The sequence below is a fragment of the Labeo rohita genome, chromosome 11 (genome assembly GCF_022985175.1).
Source record: "Labeo rohita strain BAU-BD-2019 chromosome 11, IGBB_LRoh.1.0, whole genome shotgun sequence".
Taxonomy (NCBI): domain Eukaryota; kingdom Metazoa; phylum Chordata; class Actinopteri; order Cypriniformes; family Cyprinidae; genus Labeo; species Labeo rohita.
This window is the reverse complement of record NC_066879.1, coordinates 3,422,951-3,447,181: the sequence shown is the minus strand read 5'-3', so window position 1 is coordinate 3,447,181 and position 24,231 is coordinate 3,422,951. Positions and strand designations below refer to the sequence as shown.

General features: G+C 37.0%; 1 protein-coding gene across 3 annotated transcripts in view; it reads left to right on the top strand.

Moving 5' to 3' along the window:
• prickle2b (prickle homolog 2b) overlaps positions 1–24,231 on the top strand; it is a 102,571-nt gene that overhangs the window by 60,186 nt on the left and 18,154 nt on the right. The window contains exon 1 of one of the 3 annotated variants that reach the window (XM_051122834.1): positions 17,689–18,247. The exons of the other annotated variants lie outside the window; for them this stretch is intronic. The gene's annotated coding sequence lies outside the window, so the exon portion shown is untranslated. Of the gene's footprint in view, positions 1–17,688; positions 18,248–24,231 lie in introns of those variants that run through there. 3 annotated transcript variants of the gene reach the window in all.

Sequence of the window (24,231 nt, the reverse complement as noted above, 5' to 3'; positions counted from 1 at the left end):
GCGTCCTTACACACAGTAATATGCAGATACAGGTCCAAGCCTGGCGCACTTTCATTCACTCCCCCAGCCTGACAATCTGTCAGAAAAATCAAGCATTTGCCTCCCCCGCGTTTTTTCTTGTTCTCTTTCTCTGGCTCTGTCCGTTTCCTCTCTTGTTTACCTCAGGGACGCAAGATCATTTGGGAGTCTTTTCCAAATAAGTAAAAATGCACAGTTGCTTGTAATTGATTTCCCAAATACAGGAAGGAACAGTGCCATTATTAGGATACCATCCATTTATTTTATTTTACTTTATTATTTTATTTTGTTTTGAAAAATCAGCATCTAGTCTGTTTCTGCTCTTGACACACACAGCAACATCTAGCCCTCGAGTGCAAACCACACGTCAGGAATATTAAAAGGCCATTAGTTATTGGAATAATGCTGAGGGTGCAGTTTTCAATCGCTCCGTGAGGGAATGTGTGTGTTCGTGGCCTCCTCTGGCCCGGTGGTATTGTTTTGCAGGTCTTGCTAAGCAGTCCTTCGCTCATTAAGCTGGTGAAAGCTGCGGTGAGTGTGATAAGACTGCTAGTGATTGTTATTAATGTAACACACTTCTGTAGGCTTTCACTGGGACTGACTGACTGTGTAGATGTAATTAGGTGGACAGGATCTGTAAATGAGCAGAGACCGTGAGTTTTATTGCTTAAAAATGGCTGAGGTATGGACTGTGTACTGTGTTTGTTCATACTGAGTGTGCGTGTAACTCCAGAGGGCAAGTCAGAGTTATACTTCCCTCCGAGTCGAGTGTTGCTGGCATTCGTTCTGGTTTTCAACCGTTGCATTTTAAAATTAAACAGACCACCTCTTTAGCTTCCCTCGGGTTTTACACCTCCCTACTAGCCACAAGATCTGCTCTGAATGCCTTTAACGCATATAAAAAATGGTTTAGTTATTAGCTATTATTTATGAGGTTATATCTATTGCACTGTTCCTATTTATGTTTTTTAATGATGTTTTATGATTTAACCCTTAAATGGGTCATCGGACGCAAAACTCATTTTTAGATGTTGTTTGAACATAAATATGTGTTGGCAGTGTGTGTACACAACCACCATATAGTAATAAAAATCCACTTAGTGGTATTTGTAAAATTTTTATCCCCTTTTTCAAATCAGGCCATTCTCAGCGTCTTGTCGGTGTGATGTCACACAGACCAAGGCCACTCCCTCAATAGCTGATTGACATGACCGTCTTACCTTAGACCCGCCCTGAGTGAACTGATTAAGCAGAGAACAGTGCGACTGATTGGGCGATTGAGGTGTTCTGTTATGATGTGGTAATGAACATAGCAGTCATCATTTACTCCCGACATTTGAGGTGCTGAACATGCAGAGGATTAACGCTACTTTCGTTTTTAAAGGAAATGCACCCGGCGATCTACATAAATGCATCTATGTTCAATAGAATCATTCGTGATCCAGCTTCACCTACAGCAGAAGTGAGTATAAGGGTTTTTTATGCATCTTTGCAAATCGCCTTGCTTAAAAAAGAGCAAGTTAGCAAGTTTCATGGCTAAATGCAGCTAAAGTAAACATTATGGCTTGTCAGCCCACAGTAGAGAGGGGCGAGGTGAGCAGAGCTGTCCCAACAGAACAGCTCGCTATAAAATTGCTGATTTTGAGAAGGTAAAAAGGAATTTTAACTCAAGTATGCTATAGGGGTGATATTATGCTTTTTCACTTTTTTAACTTTAGTCAGTGTGTGGTGTGTATCTTTGGGCATAAAAAAGATCTACAAAGTTACAAATCTCAAAGTCCACTCCAAAAGGAGATATTTCGTTTTTAAAAAATCCCTTTTCAAGAACTACAACCAACGGCTCCTTTGGACTACAACGTTTGTTTTCCACATGCAATGATGTCATAACGCGGTCCGTTAGAATATCATTTAAATAAATCCCGCCTACGGAAATTCAAATTGTTGGAGGGAGGGTAGGGACGAGGTGGGGGATTAGCTGAACTTTAGCAATGCAGCACGGAGAACCACTTCAGTGAGCCACAGCGCAGCGGGTATAAACACAAGCATTGACTAGAGTGGCCACTTCAGAGCTTTAACGCTCGCAGACGTGTGCAGTACAGAGGGTCGAAACACACGCCGAAGCCGTAATCTACTCCGGTTGCCGCGTCGGAGCCGTAACGCACCGCAGACGTGTGCAGTGTGTGGTAAGAGATTTATTCATCATACAGTGTCAATAGCTTAACTTATAACGCGAGTGTTTTTTAAAATGCATAAACTTGCACTAGAATAGGCTAGGCTAATCAGTGATGATGTTCTTTGATAATGTTAGGCTGCTTTTAGCCTTATGCTGGAGCTGGTTTCAGGCAATGAAACTAAGTATGTAAATAATTAATTACATTAGCACGATAATATTGTGTATTAGCGATCTCGCAGGCTGACGATAGGACCCAACACTACTGTAGCGTATTATTTACTCACCCTCCATGCATCCTAGGATTATATGACTTTCTTCTTTCAGAGGAATGGAATCAGAGTTATATTAAAATTTATCCTGGCACTCCCAAGCTTTATAAGCTTTTAATAAAGGCCTCCTGTAGTGAATCAATGCGTTTTTGTGAAAAAAAAAAAATAAAATACATTTTTAAAACGTAAGAATCAGTTGTACGTGGAACTTGCTTCTTCGACAAGGGGCGTGGCAGTACTGAAACACCATCTAAGCTGTTCGCCATTCGCAACGCAGTGGTACAGCTAATCAATCACAACACATTTTGTGTTTCGGAAGGCGGGCCTTCATTAAACCCGGAACTAATCGTGCCTTATGTGCCAGACTGGGAGAAATGTATTGTAATAATGTAAATTATGTTAAAAATAATGTGTTTTTTCGAACCACCAAGCATGAGAGCATGTTCTAGTACACCCCCAAAACAAAATCAAGACTTTGTAAGAGCATAATAGGACCCCTTTATAGGCTTCTTATTAAGATCCTAAAGAATCATATCAGCTTGCGGAAAATGGGCATCCGATGACCCCTTTAATCGTGATGTGGATTGTGTATGCATTTCTCGTGAAAACTACAATTTAACGGTTGGTTTATGCTGTTTCTAAGGCTCACGGTAGTTATTGTTTTTTTTGACGCTTAGCTCTATAGAAAAATGTGACTTTGTGACTTTCTCCAAGAAAGCAAAAGCAAGACTCGTGTTGACTCTGTCAGTGCAAGCATGAGAAAGCAAACTTCATCTTTTCTCTTTCTCCTCCCTCTCTCTGCTCTTTTCATCCATTCCTCATTTTAAACACTGACACATAACACTGCTAGAAACCTATCCATCTTCTGTCCAATGCCTCGGTCCAATAAACAGCAATGCTGGCAAATAAAACCGGTTTCTCTTTGAAGATGGACGATGACCTCGAACTTTTTCACACTATAACAAAAAAGTATTCATTATGGTTGAACCACTGATGTCACATGGACTATTTTAACAATGTCATTACTACCTTTCTGGGTCTTGAACATGTCAGTTGCGCTGCTGTTTACACAGGATCATAAGCTCTATTTGTGTTCTGCAGATGAACGAAGGTCTTATGGGTTTGGAACGACATGAGGTTGAGTAATTAATGACAGGATTTTCATTTCTGAGTGAACTATCCCTTTAAACATTTCAAGATTTTATGTACCCAACCAATTTCTCCTTGTGTTTGGGGTCTAATTTCAACCACATGCTGTGTTTTATGGAAGATATCTTGATCCAGTAACATCAGAACAAGGCGAGCGAGACATTTAACCATTAACACCCTAACCCTCCCTCACTAATGTCCCTTCCCCCCCAGACACACACATTCCCACAAAGCCCTAAATCTAAGGCTAAATAAATGGTTGGCACAACATCCTCCCAGACGCCAGCAAGAGGAGAAGTGTGATAGATCCCTCCCATTGAACGGTCATGCTTCAGTAAATGAGCTGGATGGTTGATGCGTCTCATTCTCTTTGTTTGGTTTCTAGTCAGCATGTTATATGTTGAACATTTACTCACATGAACACATTTAGCCCCATAGCGTTTTTTCATCATTGCTTGACTAAACCATTTGCAAACAATTAGGTTCCTCTTGAAGCCCATTGTCAACTCCACACACACACTCACACAACTCCCTGGGGCTTAAGGAGGGGTTGTTTCTCTAGTAATGAAAGAGAATCTGCCATGGCCACGAAGAGTTTTCAGGCCTAATCATTTCTTCATTTGTTCAGTCTTATTGAGATATACATACACAAACAACTCTGTGTAGCAGCTAACCCAAATCTGTCATGTGTTCTGACTGAACTCTGATGAATTGGTTGTTTCACATATTACCCACAGTATTAAAGGAATGGCTCGTCCAAAAATGAAAATACTGTCACTGAGACTTTTTTCGTGCGTCATGAGAGTTCATGTACAATTCATGAAAGAATCTTAAAGGCTTAGTTCACTTCCAGAATAAAAATTTCCTGATAATTTACTCACCTGCATGTAATCCAAGATGCTCATGTCTTTCTGTCTTCAGTTGCAAAGAAATGAAGGTTTTTGAGCAAACATTCAAGGATTTCTTTCCAAATAGTGGACTTCAATGGGGACCTATGGGTTGAAGGTCCAAATTGCAGCCTCAATCTATCAGTCTTATCTAGCAAAACGATTGGTCATTTTCTAAAATAAAATTAAAACTTATATACTTTTTAACCACAAATACTCATCTTGCACTAGCTCTGCGATGCGCATGTGTGACTGCACTCATTACATAATCACACTGGAAAGGTCGCGTGCTGTTAGTTCTTTGTCTGTGTGATCTGGTTCAAAAAGGTAGGGTAGGCGAAGAAAGCTCCTTCTCATTATTTCTTCCAGCTTCAAAATCGTCTGACATCGATGTTTTGCCTTTTTTTTGTAAAGGGTGTTTGACTGTATTTGCATGTTCACTTTGTAATGCGTCAGGTTGGGCTGGTGCAAGATGAGCATTTGTGGTCACTGTAAAAAAACTACTTAAAGTTTTTCAGCTTAAAAAAAAAAAGTAAGTGTTCATGCTGCTTTCAAATTTTAAGTTTACTCAACTCAAATATCCACGCTTTCATGTAGTACAACTTAACATTTCATGTTGACTAAACGTAAAATTTTAATGCAGCACAAACACTTACTCTAAGTTGAAACAACTTTTGTTTTACAGTATATATACAGTATAATAAATTTCTATTGTTTTAAGAAAACTACAGATTGTTTCACTAGACAGTACCATTATTCCTTGGCTGGGATCGTGTAGAGCCCTTCGAAGCTGCACTGAAACTGCAATTTGGACCTTCAAATGGAGAAAAATCCTAGAATGTTTTCTTCAAAAAACTTGATTTCTTTGCGACTCAAGAAAGAAAGACATGAACATCTTGGATGACATGGGGGTGAGTAAATTATCAGGACATTTTTATCCTTGAAGTGAACTTCTCCTTTATGCCTTGCCCACACCAATACATTTTAGTTTGAAAACACATCTTTTTCTTTTCGTTTTGGCCTTACGTTCACAACATGAGGGCAGTTGCGTTTTAGATCAGACATACAATTCCTTTAACTCTGAAGATGAAGATTATCAGACTTGCAATAAAGTACATGAGTATTAACCACTTTTAATACACTTCTATGGTGATTTCATGTCATCTGAGTTCTCATTCATCATAACTGCATGGAAAAGAGCAAGCGGTGAAGTATGTCATTTCCATTCACCAAAGTCATACAGGATTGAAATTGCATGAGGGCGAAAAATGGTGACGGAGTGAATTGTCCCTTTAAATACCAATATAACCAACCCTGTGCTGTACTTACAGAAAATAAGATTGAAGGCTTGCTCGTCATGACAGTGTCTGTCATTAATGGGCTGCTGTCATTTTTCATCTCTGTAATTTATTGGATGACGAAGAAGCAGCCGACTTAGTCATGCAATGAATTGCCCATTTAAACAAATCTAAGACCTTGTAGAAGGTCTTGCAGTGGCCTGAAAAGCGTAGTTGAGAAAGCTGGTAGCAGATGAGCAGAGAGAGGGTGAGACCCACAATGAGTCATATCTTCAGTATTAATGTCAACTCAAGGCAATTAGAGACAGCAAAACTCGCTTAGAAAATATAAAGGACATAGAAATGAATCATGGTGATTGTTTCCTCCATTAAGCAGGTGTCAGGCTTTGATACAACAGATTTCCATTTTGTCGTTTTTGTGCCTGACTCATATGCCGAATTTTGTTTCCGCTGTTCTGGAAGAGTGTGAAATTTTGTTTCAAAGCTGACGTGTGTCGTTTCTGTGCCACTTGTGTCACTAAATGAATTTGCAAAAACAGTGCATATTCACTAAGTGTGCATGTAGGAAAACATAAGCATACATAAGCATTTTCACGAACAAAACGTCAAATCATAGTACAGTTTATTCTGAGTTTATGAGAAAAATGTAGGAACAAATGAAACCACGCATACTCACATATCACATACTCTGGGTGGCCTTATAAGTGTGTTGAAATGTTATATTTCATCTTAAATAATTCAACATACATTACCAGTCAAACGTTTCTAAACAGTAAGATTTTTCATGTTTTTTAAAGAAGTCTCTTCTGCTAATCAAGCCTGCATTTATTTGTACAGCAAAACTTTTGAAATATTTTACTATTTAAAACTACTGTTTTCTATTTAAATATATTCTAAAATATAATTTATTCCTGTGATCAAAGCTACATTTTCAACATCATTACTCCAGTCTTCAGTGTCACATGATCCTTCAGAAATCATTCTAATATGCCGATTTGCTGCTCAAGAAAGAATTATTATTGTTATTATTATTGGTTATTATTATTATTATTTTTATTAGCAATATTTAAAACAGTTGAGTGTTTTTTTCAGGATTCCTTAATGAATAGAAAGATCCAAAGATCAGCCTTCATCTGAAATAAAAATCTTTTGTAACATTATACACTATACCATTCAAAAGCTTGGATTTTTTTTTTTTTTTTTTTTTTTTTGGAAAAGGAATGATAAAAATGTATACTTTTGTTTAGCAAGGATGCTTTAAATTAATCAAAAGGGATGCAAATCAGCAAATGTTAGAATGATTTCTGAAGGATCATGTGACTACAGTACTGATGCTAAAAATTCATCTTTGAAATCACAGTGATAAATTACATTTTAAAATACATTTAAATAGAAAGCAGTTATTAAGTAGTAAAAATATTTCAATTTTACTGTTTTTCAAATAAATCCAGGCTTGGTTTGAAAAAAAAAAAAAAAAAATAAAAAAAAAAACTGTTCAAAAACTTCTGACTGGTAGTGTGTACAGTTCACTGGTAGCATATGTAAGATTTTTATGTATAAAAATGCATTAAAGAATATTTCTGGGACTTTTTTAAGTATTCTTTTGATGGAGACAAAAGTAAATTATTTCAGTTGTGGAACAGCATTTTTAAGTAATTTCCCCTATGAAAAGCATCTATTAACTTCTGGTTTGTGTGTGAAGGGTTTTTGTTTTCGAGTTAGAGCTGTTTTTATTTGCGTAAGTGTGTGTGTGTTTGTGGCCGACACAGGATCTCTAAAGTTTACGAAGGTCACCAACTTTGGTGTGTCGAATTCCTCAACCGTCCTCTAAAACAGAGCTCTGTGGTGGAGCCTCGTGTGAGTGTGACCCGTCTTGTCCTGAACTCCTTTTGTTCTTATCTCAACAACATCTCGTAGATAACATGTTTGTCTACTTTCCAACAAAAAGACGACTCTCTTGAGGGAAGAATAAAAGTGGGCAAATGAAAACTTGAGATGCGACTTTAGAAATAGGAAGGATTTGCACACACAGGCTGTAAAATAGACCAGATGGTTGAGTTCATACATTGTTCGCACTCCCACACGCACAATCCTGTGAGGAAGGAAAAACTGCTTACTAGCGTCATTTCAAATCTGTGAGCCTTACATATTTATTTAATTTCATCGCCTCTGCGCTACATATGATATGCGTGCTTAAAAGGTCTGCTAGATCATGTTTAGATACACACATGGCCTGATTTTGCTACATCATTTGCTTCATACTAAGCAAAAAATAAAATAAAACAAGACCTCTGTGGGAAGCTGATAGGAAAACCTCTTTAGGCCTAGATTAAACACTAAATGATAGTATAAACAGATCAATAATGTGATCAAGAACAGCTGTGGGTCTGTTAGCCTCTCTACAGAGGAGGTCAAAACACTGCAAACAGTTGTATTGCAGACAGCGAAAGTTAGGACAAAAGCTGTTCTTTTTAGCAGGATACGGTGTCTTCTACTGCTGTTCTGTGCTGTTATACTATATTAGCAATGTGTATCTATATGACAAGACCTTTAATGCCAAAAGTGCTAATTATCAGGCATGTGTCAACACCGAACGCTCACATGCTAGCCGCTACGCTCCTGACCTCTGGCCTCAAGATGGTAATTCATGTTGAAAACAGACACTCTGGCCTTTCTCTAGCCTTGTGTTTTTGACGCACGTCGTTTTGTTTGATTGTTTTACGGGTTTGTATTCAGGGTATGATAGCTAGCGTGCGACGCAGACGAACAAAATGGGATAATTATGTCATATCCTCTGACTTGTTACGCCCGCACAGTGACGAATCGCCGGAAGGGGTGACAGATGCAGCGTTTGGCGGATTGGTCTCTCGGCACCAGCCGTGAATGATAAAGTAGAGCGATTACATATTCCAGCCACGAGCTAAACGGTTTTAACATTTTAATCAGTAATTAACATCAAGCCAAGAGCCGTTGGGATGCAGACAAACTGGATTGAATTTTTCATTATCATATCTGGAGTTGTTCGTCTGGTTTGTGATTTTTAAACTGAAATCTTCAGCTCCGTCTCATAAACACTTAACGTATTAATGATCCTTTAAGCATAGCGGCGTTTATTACAATGTTCCATTAAATGCACCTATTAGATTTCAGCATTTTAAAGGTTCGGGTGTTTTTTGTGTGTTTAGTGGAAGCGTGCTATTTATGTCCTTTCTACACCCACATGCTGGGGGGTTTAAGAAACTGCTCTGATTTGGCACTGTAGAATTACAGCCTACCTTCTCTCAGGCGTCCATGGAGGGAACTGAGAGTTATTTCAACGACTTTCACCCAGCAATTAACAGGGACAGAAAATAGCTCCGAAAAGGCAGGTGTGCCACGTCAGAGTGTGAGTGTGTGTGTGTGAGTGTGTGGTTCAGGTATACCCCAAGTTATGGGGACAAAACGGGGACAAAGATGGCAATATCCAAAATCCTTGTCTTTGTGGGGACATTTTTTTTTGCTCCCCATGAGGAAAGAAGCTTATAAATCATACAGAATGATCTTTTTTGAAAATCTAAAATAGCAGAAAGTTTTTTGAATATTTTTATTTTTATTTTTTTAAGAAAATGACAGATCGTTTCACTAGATAAGACCCTTATTCCTTGGTTGGGATCGCGTAGAGCCCTTTGAAGCTGCACTGAAACTTCATTTTTAACCTTCAGTTGATAATCATGATAATCATCAAAGTCCATTTAATGCATGGTTTTTCCTTCTGGAGTTCAGTGAGCGCTTGAACCTTCTGTAATAGTTGCATATGAGTCCCTTCGTTGTCCTCAGTGTGATTAAGATGGATCTCAAAATCATATAGTCATTGTTGGAAAGGGTTCAAATACATACAAATGCTGACTCAACTATCACTAAACAAAAAAACACAGCTGTGGATCATTCAGGTAACAACACAGTATTAAGAATCAAGCGTATGTAAACTTTTTGAACATTTTTATAAATTCAACTATTATCTTGTAGACTGTATGTAAATGTCTTTTATGTGAAATATCTTATGTATGATCCCTCTTATTTTGGTACAGTAATTAACATTTTGCAGATTCTGCAAGGTCTATGTAAACTTTTGACTTCGACTGTATATTATATATTTTATATATTAGTTAGTTTGAGGCAATGAGTTAGTATTTAGTGCCTTTCATATTATGTGAGCATATCTGCTCTGGATCTCACATCGCCATCCTAGAATAATCTCCGTATTTAATCACTGCCAGCTTGCTTAAGTAGACTGTGGAGATTTGGAACTGCTCCAGTCAATGCCATGGTGTGGCAGAAGGGCTGTTTTCCATATGTGGATCAGATCTGGCTGACAATTCCCACAGTGCCTCAGTTTCTTTTTAGTAAGTAAGGAAAATTAGTAAAGACAAAGGAGGGCTTAATTCCAAGGCTAAGAGGTTTGGGGGGTGTGTATAACTCCCCTCTATCCCTGTGCTCTGATCCATCTCCGGGACGTCCCGTACAGAGGAGCGTCTGTATATGAAGCAGAGGGAGTCTGCGAGAAACAAGCACACTGTGAGCATAGATATGTGTGAAATAGACCAAGAACTGCAGTTTAACACCAAACCTTCTCCATATCCAGTGTCCCACACACAAACACTCCATCCCCCATCATTTGCAGTTCAAATAAACACACCAAAATGGTAAGTGTGTGCTCCCCTTTCGGCTTGATGCCTGCCTGGGCCATTAATGCCATGTAGGGTGTAACGTTCTTCTTGAGCTCATATGAGGGAAATGTAAATAAGCACAGACCACAGGGCAAGATTTAGAGAGATGAGGACTGTTGAAGTATGGAGCTAATATGGGAAAATAAAGTCCATCTTTCTTTCTTACTCTGTTTCTGTGTAAATTTATCACCTAGCCCTGTTCTCGTGTATTTATATTTTAACTTTTACTTCCTAAATAGTATAAATTCTAAAGTTTGGGGTCGGTGCAATTTTCAAAATGTTCATTAATTTGAAAAATAATTTTTTTGTAACATTTTAATGTCTTAACTGTCACTTTTGAAAGTATTCTTTTTTCTTTTTTTAAATCCTATACTGACTCTAAACTTTAGAACAGTAGTGCATAGGCACAGCGGCCCTCCAAAGAACCTCTTCCATTCTCATCCAAGAGCCTCTGGCTTTTATATTTGGCATAGTTTATTATCAGATTGAACTTTAATGCACTTTTCAGATTTCGATTTGTACCTATCACCTGCTATGCATGTCATCGAGCGAGACACCGTTCAATACGCTATTTTGTGTATTCTCTAATCTTTTCACATCTATAATTGAATTAGTTCATTTTCCGCCATGTCTCATGCTTGTTCTTCTATCTTGTGGATTTCTGCCTTGTAGCAGTAACACAAATTAATTCCGTTTCTCCCTTCGCCATATGCTATTTAAGCTTTTAATAGATTAACAGCCATAATGAATACTTTGGATAAAGCGTTCTGTAATAAGTCTCCTCCTCTTTGTTATGTCATTCCTGGAATGTCCTTTTGTCCTTTTATTTTATCTTCTGTTGTTTCCATAGCAGCCTGAGCCTCCCTCCTCCTCCTAATAGATTGTTGCCCATTTCTGGGTGAAATCAAACTCTAATGGATACTAGTGTTCTTGTTTTTCCACCGCTGGCCTCTGGAAATCTCAAAGATGCAAGGCTAGTCCAGAGGAAATATATCTCTTTTAAAGATGAATTGTTGAAAGCGAGTCTTGACATGGTTTGTCTGAAAGAAGAAAGTGTATGTAAAGCATTTAGGCTGAGAGGTCATATGTCTCTAATAATACATTTACCAGATGGGTGATGAAAACGGTACACTGTTGTTCTTTTAATGCAATGATATTCACAAGTGTGCTTTAGAATATTGGTCCAAACATTTTTGGGGCAATTGTAAAGAATCAATAAGGACTGTAATCTAATTTCACCCAAGCTACTTTGCTAAAATGTGAGGTAAACTTATGGTCTTACTAAGTAAATCATTTAAAAACAGAGCCAAAAAAGGTGTTAGGAAGGTTTAAGGTATAATATACATTATAATGACACAAGGTTATCAATCATGAAGTGGAGCATAAGTGTGACTCAACTGTAGTTACTGTTTTCTGCCAAAATATATCCAAACAAACGTATCGTGCACATTTATCTTACCGTTCCTCTTCATCTGTCTCCTTCTCTTCCGGACATGTCAGGCCTATCTCAGTTTCAGCTCTGTGTAAATGACTATTCCCTGGCTGCTGCAGTCTTCCCAAACTAAATATTTAAACAGGGCATACTTGAGCACCCATTTATTTAACTTTAAAGTTTAACTTGCTGCTTTAAAACCATTGCAAATCGCTGAGGGGAAGCTAAAACACTGTCCTTAGTGATTTTGAAGCATTAAAGGGTATAAATATCAAAATCTTTCCTTTTTGTTCTGTTTTGTGAGAATACATGATATATTTGCATTATATATGAACATGCCAGAACTACAAAAACAATCTGATCCATACTGTAAAAAAAAGCATGTTAATCCTAAGCATCAAAATGGTGTATTGGTGCCGTATTGTGCTATTTACAACCATATGTTTCATTAAATGATTGAATTCAAATGTATCGATAACTACCAAAATAATACAGGTTTCAAAATAGAAAGCCACATGATAAATCATTTTATTGTGAGTGGCCTTTCTATAAAACATGGCCAATACTTGTGTAAAGACAAAATACCTTAAAGACACTAAAATAATGCAATAAACATTAACAGAAAATGGGCAAAAAACACCCTAATGTACATTACTGATAACAAAATGATTTATATAAAACATAATCATATAAGTCATGTGTCATGCAGGGTAATGTCTTTTTACTAGTTTTCAACGTACATAATTCGTAATTTTAACATGCAAAACACCATAAATGTGACAGTATTTTACAGTAAATTTACAAATAATGTGATGATAATGCAATAAACATTTAAAGAGATAGTTCACTCAAAAAAAAAAAGAAAAATGAAAATTTGCTATTAATTTACTCATCCTCGGGTATGGAAGCCCGTTTGTGCCACTGAATAAAAACTGAAAAATGTAGTTGTAGCTTTTTATCTTGCAATTCTGACTTTCTTTCTCTGAATTGCATGATATAAACCTGCAATTCTTGTTTTTTGATTTGCGAGTTACAACGTAAGAACTGCGAGATATAAACTTTTATTCAGAATTGCATGATATAAGTTTGCAGTTGCGAGGTATAAAGTCAGTAGGAAAAAAGAAAAAAGTCAGTAATGCGTGATCTAAACTTGCAATTGTGAGAATATATTTGTGAAAAAAAAACCCTTAGAATTGCAATATAAACTCTGAAATATAAACTTTTTATTAAATATTAGATATAAACTCACAATTCTGGCTTTTTTTTCTAAAAATTGTTAGTCTTTTTTTCGCATCAGAAATGGACTTTATAACTCACAATTGCGAGTGCATATCTCACAAATACGAGAAAAAAAAGTCAGAATTGCAAGAAAAAAGTCTCAATTGCGAGATATTAACTTGCAATTGCGAAAAAAAGTCAGAATTCTGAGTTTATATCCTGCAATTCTTACTTTATTACTTACAATTGCAAGTTATATTATGCAGTTCTGAGAGAATAAAGTCAGAACTGCGAGTTTGTATTTTTTTTTTTTCGGGTTTGTGAGACATAAACTCACAATTCTGAGAACATCAGTCTTTTTTCCCATAGGAATTGAACTTTATGACTCACAATTGTGAGTTAATGTCTTACAAATCCAAGAAAAAAAGGCAGAATTGCGAGAAAAAGAGATAAACTTTCAATTGTGAGAAAAAAAGTCAGAATTGTAAGTTTATGTCTGGCAATTCTGAGTTTATAACCCGCAATTGCGAGCTTAAATCTCACAGTTCTCAGAAAACAAGGCAGGATTGTGAGATGTTAACTCACAATTGCAAGAAACAAGTCTGAATTTTCCTTTCATTGTTTTTCACTCCAAATTACATGGTAATTCATAGTTTTAACATGCAAAAAAAACATAAAATGGACATTATTTTACAGTAAAGTTACATAAAATGCAATGTTAAACCATTTACAGCTTTTCACCATAAATGGTAAGGTAACATAGTTAACCATTAACAGTTTCAGTAGCATTTTAACAAAGCAGTTTCAGTTTTTACAAAGCAGCATTTCAGTAGCTTGCTGGCAACATCATGCCAATTTAAGTGCATATAGTTTTTAACTTTATAAAAAAGACCACTGGCAAGAGCATCTCCTGTGTATTTTGTGAGAAATAACATGACTGTGCTGTGGGATGTAACACCTACAACCATCTCTGAGTGGATCTTCTAGTAGTGAATGAATGGAAGTTCAGTGAAATAGGCCCCGGAATGTGATGTAAGACCCTTTGAGAGTCACTGACCCAGCCCCCTCACATTGTTCTGACTGAAAGCACAGGTTTATATTCGTGCGTATGATTGCTATGTGCGAGATCGAGAGATGGAGAGAGAGAGAGAAATGTTTGGAGTAGATGAATCATCAGTGCAGCCCGAATGCTTCGGGTATTTTTAGAGACACTTTATTGTTCCATCTTAAAACAAGCCAAGTGCGCCATTAAATGTACAATATAATAGTCCATGTGTCATGTCGTATCGCCACTTGTAACTCTTCAGTGCGGTAAAAAACTTCCTCGGTGCTGTCAAAGCAAATGCGCTCCACTTCTGGGTTGAGTCAGAAAAATGCATGCGGACGGCTCAGAAAACTTCCCATCGTGCTCTGCAGCTGCTGTCCTCCCTTTAATCTGATGCTTTGATGGATGTGGCACAGCAGTACTTCCGTACAGTCAAGAGCCCTTTAAAAGTGGAAGAAGTGGGGCAGAAATAGCCAGCTAATCCACAAGGTCATACAGGAGCTCAGGGTCCCAATGCAGCTCTGGATAGCATAATGTATTACACAGACTGTCTTTTCTTCCCTTTCTTCGCCTGTAAATAGTTAACAAAACTCCAAAGCAAATTGAATTTCAAGCAAAGTTTTTGTTGCAGCCCATAAAAATAATTTCACTTGTACTGCATTTTTCTTTTTTTGCATGCAAGAACGTCCAGGCGCAGCTATCCAAAGGCATGGATTATATTAAAAACAACTCTCTCATCAGAATATTAGTAGCCTACAGTAAAAGAAATGCAGCCATTTGCACTAAAAGCGGAGGAGGTGGTTTGCTGTACCTTGATTCCTTGAAGCCCATTCCCCAGATGGAATTTGGTTATCTCATCCTGAGGTCACACCAGAAAAAGAGATGTAAGCATTCCTCAGCAATCAGCTGTTGAGCTGTACAGCTGCCCTGGTGTTGACTTAGAATGATAGCCATCAGCATTTTTGCTGAGAAAGGGGGTGTGGTGCTTTCGCGAAATCAAACGACATCCGTTTTATTGCATTTCTTATTCAAACAAAACCAAATTTATACACTGACTGCCAGTCAGTATGAACAACGGTTATTATCATAAACTAAAACTAAAAATTAATACATTTTTGTTCATTGAAATAAAATATAAATACAGTTTAAAAAAATTTAAACTAAACGAAAATTAGAAATGTTGTTTTGGCAGCTAACTGAAATAAGTTCAAATCGAAGCACTAAAATTACTAACTGTAAATAAATAAAACATAAACTAAAACTGAAATATAAATTACCTACATGGTAGTAATATTAAAACAAGTAATAAATGACTAATAATTAAACTAAATTTAAAAAAGGTAAAATAAAAAAAGATGTATATTACAGTAAAATTACATATAATCTTATACAGACAATGATAAACAGTTTTTTACTGTATATGGTGAGGTAACTACGGAAGCCTATTTTTGCTGGATAAAAAATAAAAAAAGGTTATTGCAACTTTTTATCTCATAATTCTGACTTTTTTCCTCAGTATTCTCTGATATAAACTTGCAATTATGACTTTTTTTTCACAAATGCAGGTTTGTATCTCGCAATTCAGAACTGCGTGGAAAAAAATGTCAGAATTGTAAGATAAAAACTCACAATTATAACATTTTTCTCGCAAATGCTAGTTTGTCTCTCACAACTCGATTGCGTAAAAAAGTCAGAATTGCATGATATAAACACAATTGCAAGAAATAAAGTCAGAATTGTAAAATAAAAACTTGCAATGACTTTTCTTGCAAATGCTAGTTTGCCTTTTTTTACGCAATTCTGACTTTTTTCTCAGAATTGTGAGATATAAACTCTCAATTGTGAGTTATAAAGTGCAATTTTAAGGGGGAAGAACACTGATATGTTCTCAGAATTGTGAGTTCATATCTCACAACTTTGACTTAACTTGCAATTGCGTATTATAAAGTCAGAATAGCAAGTTTATATTAATATATCAATTCTGAGAAGTCACAATTGTGAGTTTATATATTGCAGTTCTGACTTTATAACGCAATTGCGAGTTACTAAGTCAGAATTGTGAGACTTAAACTCTCAAAAGTAATAAATATAGTAATAATTCTGAGAAATAAAGTCAGAATTGCAACTTTATTTCTTAGATTTCCAAGTTTGTTTCGCAATTCTGACTTTATAAGTCGCAATTGTGAGTTTATATCACGCAATTCTGACTTATTTTTTCAGAATTGCAAATTTATTTCTAAGAATTGCTAGACTTTATAACTCGCAGTTGAAAGTATCAGAATTGCGAGATGCAAACATTGCAATTGCAGGAAAAAAATCAGGATTGTGAAAGAAAATTATGCAATTACTTTTTTTTTTTTTTAAATTCGGTGGCAGAAATGGGTTTCCATAGGTAACTTCATGTTAACCAGTTAACAGGTTAATTGAAATAAAACTGAAATAAAATATAAATTTACCCTAGTAAATAATAAAAATTACAAAAAAAAAAACTAAACTTAAAATGAAAACTGAAAATATATATAAAAAAAATCTAAATATTTATAAAAGCTATAATAATATATAAATAATACTAAAGTAACACTGGTTTGAAGGTGAAATATTTTAGTAGCACATGATTCAAGGTTTTGTCATGATGTCAACTGCAATGTGCTTATTTGGATCCATGCAGTTGAGTCTGTATTGTGTTGTTTTGACATCAGACAGCCAAAATACCATGATTTAACACACACCTATAAATGCCATCACAAAAGCAGCCAATCAGCCTTATGATCTGGAGAGCAGTGGGTTTGCTGGATTTCTATAGCAGCATAGGCTTGTGGGAACAGAGTGGCTGTCAGTGCGTGTTACTCCAAAGCCTAAAGCACTGGGACGGGGGTAATTGATACAACTGTGTCTGTGTAGGGGTTTGGCTCAGGTCGAAATGCGAATCACAGTCCAATAAGAGATAGCTACCCTTCTTTCAGACGGATGCACATCCACACCGACGACTTCAGCCACCTGGAAGTTAAAAAGCCAGCTGCATTCTAATAGATTTATGGACGTTTTATTAAGTAATTTAACCGCTGTTGTCGAATTTCGGTTTTTCTCTTTGTTGTGACCTGGTGTTGTAAGAAAGGCTTCTGATAGGGGTATTGATTTACCCAACCAGGCGTAGCTCATGCTGTTAAGCATCGTCTGTGAATGCTCTCTGTTGGTTTTGATGGTCTTTGACTCACTGGGAGATTTCGATTAAGGGGAAATAGGTGAAATGTGTCATTGGGTAATGCATGAAGGTACAACAACCCTAATCCAAGCACACTTCAAAAAAATAAATAAAATCTAAAAAAAATAATAACGACTGTTTTTATTGAATATACTAAAGCTAATGCATCTTATAAATATTACAAAACCTCTGAAGGTATGGTTCTACATCATTTACATATAAACGTTGTTCTTTCCCCTCCTCTCCTTACTTTTTGCTTCAAGAAATGCGTGTATTGCCCGGGGTCTTTACAGTTGGAGGAAAAGTGACTGATTTGCATGTAAATGATTCCAACAACACCAGCTATTCACGTCGCTAATTAAACTAATGTAGAAAGGTTGACTTGCTGACATCATGGACGCTCATTACCATTCACAAGCTCGAGTGGGCAGAGCGAACAGCAAGCCAGTCGAGTCCAAGCCACGGTTCACTGAGCTCTCATAGCCTGTTATTGACGAGAAGCGCAGGCTGTTCATGGCTTTAAGCCCCGAATGCTGCTTCTGCCGGTGGAACTATCACGGAGAATCGCGCTGGATCTGCGGGGACGCTTCGTGCTTTTGCGTTATTGTAGATGGTTTATCAAAAGCATCAGAGCTGAAGGCATGTCGTTCCTGGAGATACCTTTGTACGAACTAAAGCTGGTCGGTAGTGCTTGACAAAGCCGTGCGGATTGAATCGAAGCGAGCGCTTGTTTGTGGAGAAGTGAAAGTGCGCCAACTGATCGCTTTTCGCACTGGAGATGTGTAGCGCGTACAGTGATCGATTCACGACGGACGACATCAAACTCTCCCAGCTTCGTGCATGGTAAAAGGTAAGCGTTTGTTGCGTTCTGTTACTTTAATCGGGTGTGCGGTTTCAATTCTGCGTGATGACTTTTCCCTTCGCCCGCTGCGTGATGCGGTCGAGGTTTTCCGAGAAAGTTGATCTGTAAACTTCGTTTTATAAATCAAACGCAGATACTTGTTTTCATTAGGCTGTGTCAACGCGTCTGTTAAAACAGAGCAGTCCTTTCTGGCGTTTACCTTTACAAGATGACCGAAATGTATACAACTTTACACTATCTTGTATCCTTAATCATTGCTAGTTGACCTGTTCCAGTTAGTCGGATTAAGGCTTTGTTTGGTGCTGTTTTGTTGGATTAACACATGAAGGGACAAAGTAGAAAATAACACCCAGGAGAGAAAGAAAAACCCAGACAGCTGCTGCTTAATTCGGACAAGGGTTTTTCCTCATCCCGTACACACTCGCGTTTGCAGATCGTTTTTGTGAGTCGGATCGTTTCGGAGAATTGATTGACCCTGGTCAAGAAACCGGATTTAATGATTAGTTCACGAATCGGGTGGAATCGTTCCAAATGGTTCTCAAGTTAACTTGAACCGAGAACAGTCCATTTCCTACTTGTGAACGCTCAGGCGTTCACAGCAGGAACTGTAAGTACAAAGTTTTATTCTTTTTAATTTTGCCAAAAAAAAAAAAAAAGACAATGCCACAGCTGTAATGATAAGTCATTGAAATCACTTTTAGAACGTTTTCGTTGCTGAAAAACGATAACAACGTTGACAGCCAATCAGAATCCACTATAGTATTTAAAGCGACAGACTCGCAGAATCGCAGTTCGCGATTTTAATTAACCAAAATTTATCGTACACCTAACGTTAGCTGTCTTTCTCATCAGTTTTGCTGTGAACAGACCTTAAGAGCTTTTGTAGTAGATTGTTTGTTTTACAGACGCGGTGAAAGGTAAATTACTTTAATTGTCGAACGTTGGAAATGTTACAAACTAAACAATGAATAAAAGGTTACATTCTGAATGTTTGACGATTTAATCAACACAATAAGAAACGGTGAGATAAATTCAGCCGTCAGGGACAACGTCGTAACGCAATTGACCCTTTGCAAACAGCTTGATTGACGGGCGATCTGACCAGTCATAATCCATTTTGTCCAACAAACAGATCAGACAGGAAAAACTGTGTATCGACGTCTTTTCGCAGTTGAAATAAGTAATAAATAAATAAACAATGTATTTTAATAAATAAATAGTAAACGTTCTGATGCTTATAACATAATTTAGGTAAATAAGACAAGATGTTCAGTTCATACAGTGATCTGTCAGGACACAATACAACATTTTAAAGCTAAATCCTTGTTTCATACCAGAAGTAACCTGCTCTGTCTTATCTGTTGGCGTGTTGTCAGTTTGCTCTTTGTTCCACGATGTACTTTTCACTGTGAGAACATGATGTGTAGTGTGAGAGTGCCGTTTTTTTTTTTTTGTCGGACATAGCAACAGTAACTAAGGAGGGCGGGTTTTTGTGAAGAGTCAGTTACTTAATAACGTAAAAATAGCTATATCTGTTTTTATCATCAGAGGAACCGATATGCCTCATGAATCCGGTGTTCCATCACTGTTGATGCTTTGCTTGCTCGCTGTCAGTGGGATGTTACTCTGGGCTGGATCCATCGTATTTTACAGCACTATTTCGATTAAATCAATATCGCTTCCTCCCGCACCCCTCGTCCATTTGAAGCAGGCTCCATTAAACTGATTTCTTTTTCTTTGAATAATTGATTTACTTACCTAAGTTCATATACCAGTAGGTCATCAGTCACGAGCGTTGTCTTGTTTCAATTACTTGTGTCAGTATGTACACCGTGTGAGCTTTTAAAGTCATAAAAGCTCAGAAATGTGTAGTAGTAAGGTTTTCCTGTAAATACAGCTGTCTTGTATTCTGTGTTATTGGAGCATAAACATAGTCAGTACCACAAAACAATGACTGGATAAGAAATCAACAGATTCAAAAAGCCAACTTTTTAAAAAGAGCAATGTTTAATGTGGGAAAAGTATACGCAGTTGCATATAGACAAAAGATAAGTGAGAATAGATGGTGAATTGGTTTTCACTAGCACCCAGCTGTGACCAGCTTCTCCACTGTGTGTTGCCCTTTAAAAAGCTTGTTTAATTCATCCGGAATGATGCCATGGAAAAGCCTGGGAGCCTCATCAGAGTCTGGAATTTTGCAAAAGCTACATTCAGCATTGTTTTACCATCACTGGCATGCTGTGATGTTTTGACTTGTGCTCATTTTAGTTTGTTAAAGTTTTATTTATCTTTTGAGTTATTACTTTTTATATTATTTTATTTCAAGTTATATAAAGGGTTTTTTTTAATGGTTTTAGTCTTAGCATAACCCTGGCTACAGCAGACCTGGTTTCTCACTTTGTTAAAATGACAGTTGTATTAAAGATGACAATGCCACTGTGTCTAGCCATAGGCTATTGTTAAAAAGAATTAGATGAGATAGTCTGGTGGTGGCACAGGCCTGGTTTTTAAGGGGATAAGTTTCCCTGGAGCTAACAATAAGTCCACATCTGTTGTTGTCTGAACAATTTAAAAATGCAATGATTAACCCACAATAAGCAATTGTCCGATCAGATCATAAATCACATTTACCCTGTTCCGCTCGGATGCCTCAGGGGCATAACAACCTTCTGTGTCATCCCTAGATTACATTCCCAGTCTTCCATATTTGCTATGTAGGACAAATCCTTTCTAAAGGCTCTCAGTGCAGGCTTGCAGATCACATTGACTTGGTTTTAGCATGACGCTTGTAATGAAATCAGCATGCATAGTTGCAACCCAGCACCCTTTTTAATTCAAATCACATTTAGATGATTGGAAGAGCATTATCAATGGAGCGTGGAGTGGTATCGAGCCTGGAATTTGCAGTCATGTGCGATGCATGTCAAAATATGGAAGTGGTTTCACTCAAACCTTTCTGTGTGGTTGAGAGGGAGTTACGCTGACCTCATTTTTGTCCAGTTCATTTATCTGGACCAGACCAGCATCTCCAAGGAACTCATTTATAGTAATCCCAGAAATGGGATTCGTCCTTTCCAAATATGCATGCATTATGACCAGTTAAAATGTTCTGGTAGAAGACTACACTTCTCCAGTGCCAGCTTGATTCCTTTTTGTTTTCTGCCCTTTAGTGGATAAGTTTCTCAACAGTGGTTGGTATTCACAGATGGACTGTTTGTGAAGGCCTCTATGTTCCTGTGAGTGTTTAGTATTAATGCATGTTGTGAAGTTGCCACCCTCAAGTAATGCAGGTGAATTGTCCTTGCTCAAGGGTGTCAGAACTGCAGAGAGACCAGCTGCATGGCCTATATATAAGTCTGCTCACCGTTGCCTCCTACAGAACCTCCTATCTGGTCTGAGTCTTTCATTTTGATGCTTTTAAACTGCTTGAGGTTCATGCAGGTTTTAAAGCACTTTGTGCATTTATAGGTTGTTTTTGTTTCCTTCATCTTAAATATTTATAAGTGAACTATTGTGTTCCAGGCCATTGTTTCCCAACCATTTTTTAAGTCTTATGTACCCTTATAGCCCCTATTAGTAAGTACCCCTTCATTGACACCAAGGAATGTGGTTTTCTTCTGGAACGTTATTTATTATTCTGAATGTTCTTTTTCTAAATGTAAGCTATTGATCTTATTGTAAACATTCATCCATGCTTGTAACTCGATCTTCCGGTGAAACAGTTGACTTCTCTCTGGTGGCATCTGCCAGATCTTTTTGAAATCTGCTTCCAAATTGACAACTATTGGAAAGAATCAGGTCTCTGGGATCTACGCTGGCATTCGTTGTGACTTTAATGTTATTAAAGTGCCAGTTATAATGAGACACCTGAGGTTGGTTGTTGTCTGCAAGTTTTGACTTCTCTGCAGGCTATCGTAGAGAAACTTTCCCGAAGAGACCTAATAGAAAAAATGTTTGTAAATAAAATCCAGATGGGATGTTTAACAAAAGTGAAGTCATTTGCACTCTTTTTATGGTGATATTTAAATACCATAGAGACTCAGCTAATATGAAATGACATTCTCAAAAGAATACACAGTCATTGCTGGAAACTTTAATAAGAACATATGAATTTAATGTAAAAAGAGTTGTACACTAAGATTCAATTTATTGTTTTATATTCACCAAGGACGCATTAAATTGATCAAAAGTGACAGGAAAGATGTTATGATGTTACAAAAGATTTATTTTAGATATAAGTGCTATGCTTTTAAATTTGTATTCATGAAAGAATCCTGAAAAAAAAATATTTTCATAAAAATATTAAAAAGCACAACCTTGGTGAGCAAAAAAGACTTCTTTTTTCTTATAAAAAAAAAAAAAGTAAAATAAATATAATAATAATAATATGTATGTGTGTGTATATAATATTAATCAAAAGTGATAAAGACATTTATAATGTTACAAAAGATTTCTATTTCAGATAAATGCTGTTCTTCTGAACTTTCTGTTACTCAAAGAAACCTGTAAAAAAAAAACTACTCAGCTGTTTTCAACATAATAAATATATTTAAGCAGCAAATCAGAATATTAGAATGATTTCTGAAGGATCATGTGACTGGAGTGATCATGCTAAAAATTCAGCTTTGAAATCACAGGAATAAATTACATTTTTAAAATATATTAAAACAGAAAGCTGTTATTTTAAATAGTAAAAATATTTCAAAATTGTACTGTTTTTGCTGCACTTTGGATTAAATAAATGCAGGCTTGTTGAGCAGAAGAGACTTCTTTAAAAAACATAAAATGAGTAATTAAATATTTGTAGCAATAAGTACTGTCTTTCGAAGTAATTGTGCAATGTATAGGCCGAGCTGTAATTGCATTACTAGGTCTGTTAGTCAGACAACAAAAACAGGATTGGTGTGATTTCTGTCGGACTAAAGTACATGACATTTTGAAAAGACAAATAATTACTTTAATCTGAATGAAATCTTAGATTTAACTGCTTGTTAATGCACTTGATTCTTTAGACATGTCAATTGCAAGCTTGTAGAAGAAATAGCATGACTCACTCTTTATATCCTTAGGACAATAGAAGCATGATGACACAGATCTGCTGATGGCTTAAACTGAACCAACAGTCTCTCTTTTTTTTCTGTCTTGCTTCCATAGCAACTAGAGTTCTTTGACGTAGATGATGCTATAGATTCAACATGTCCTTAAGTTAACCATCTGGCCAATGTGAAAACGTCAGTCAATCATTGTGTTACTGGCCGATGTCCGTCTTTGACACCATACAGCCTGTCGGGCCTCTGAGGTGCTAATGGGATTGGCCCTAAGTGGGCGGCTTGTTTTCTCTTCCCTTGGTCTAAGAGGTTAGTTAATCTGACCAACTGGCCGGCGTGCTCTGAAAGTGTGGTTTTGGCAGAGCTTGACGCCTGTGTCTGCTTGTCTGGACGCTAACCAGACGCTGTGTGTTTGACTGGTGGAGTGTGTGTTTCATCGTGACATGAGTCATTGGATGTGTTGAGGGTTTTTGTTGGAATGTTTGGGCCGCTCCTGGTTCTAACCAAATGTGGCTATGTTGATTGACAAAGTAGAAGAATAAAAAGAGAAAAGCTGTGTGGGAGAGTTGCTGGAGAGGTTTAATTGTAACTTGAGATATTAGCATGAAGCGAATTCATTGTGTGCACCTCATTCTTTGTGCTAAATGAGTTTACTCTTTGAGGGAGTTGAGAAATAAATGTTTTAATGTGTAAAAGCTCATTTTATTGAGAAATATTGCTGTTAAAAATTCTGTCATTAATTACTCACCCTCATGTCGTTCCAAACCCGTAAGACCTTCTTCATTTATCTTCTGAACACAAATTAAGATATTTTTGGTTAAATCCAAGAGCTTTCTGACCCTGCGTAGATGCATTCAAGGCCCAGAAAGGTAGTAAGGACAATGATAAAATAGTCTGCGTGACATCATTGGTTCAACCGTAACT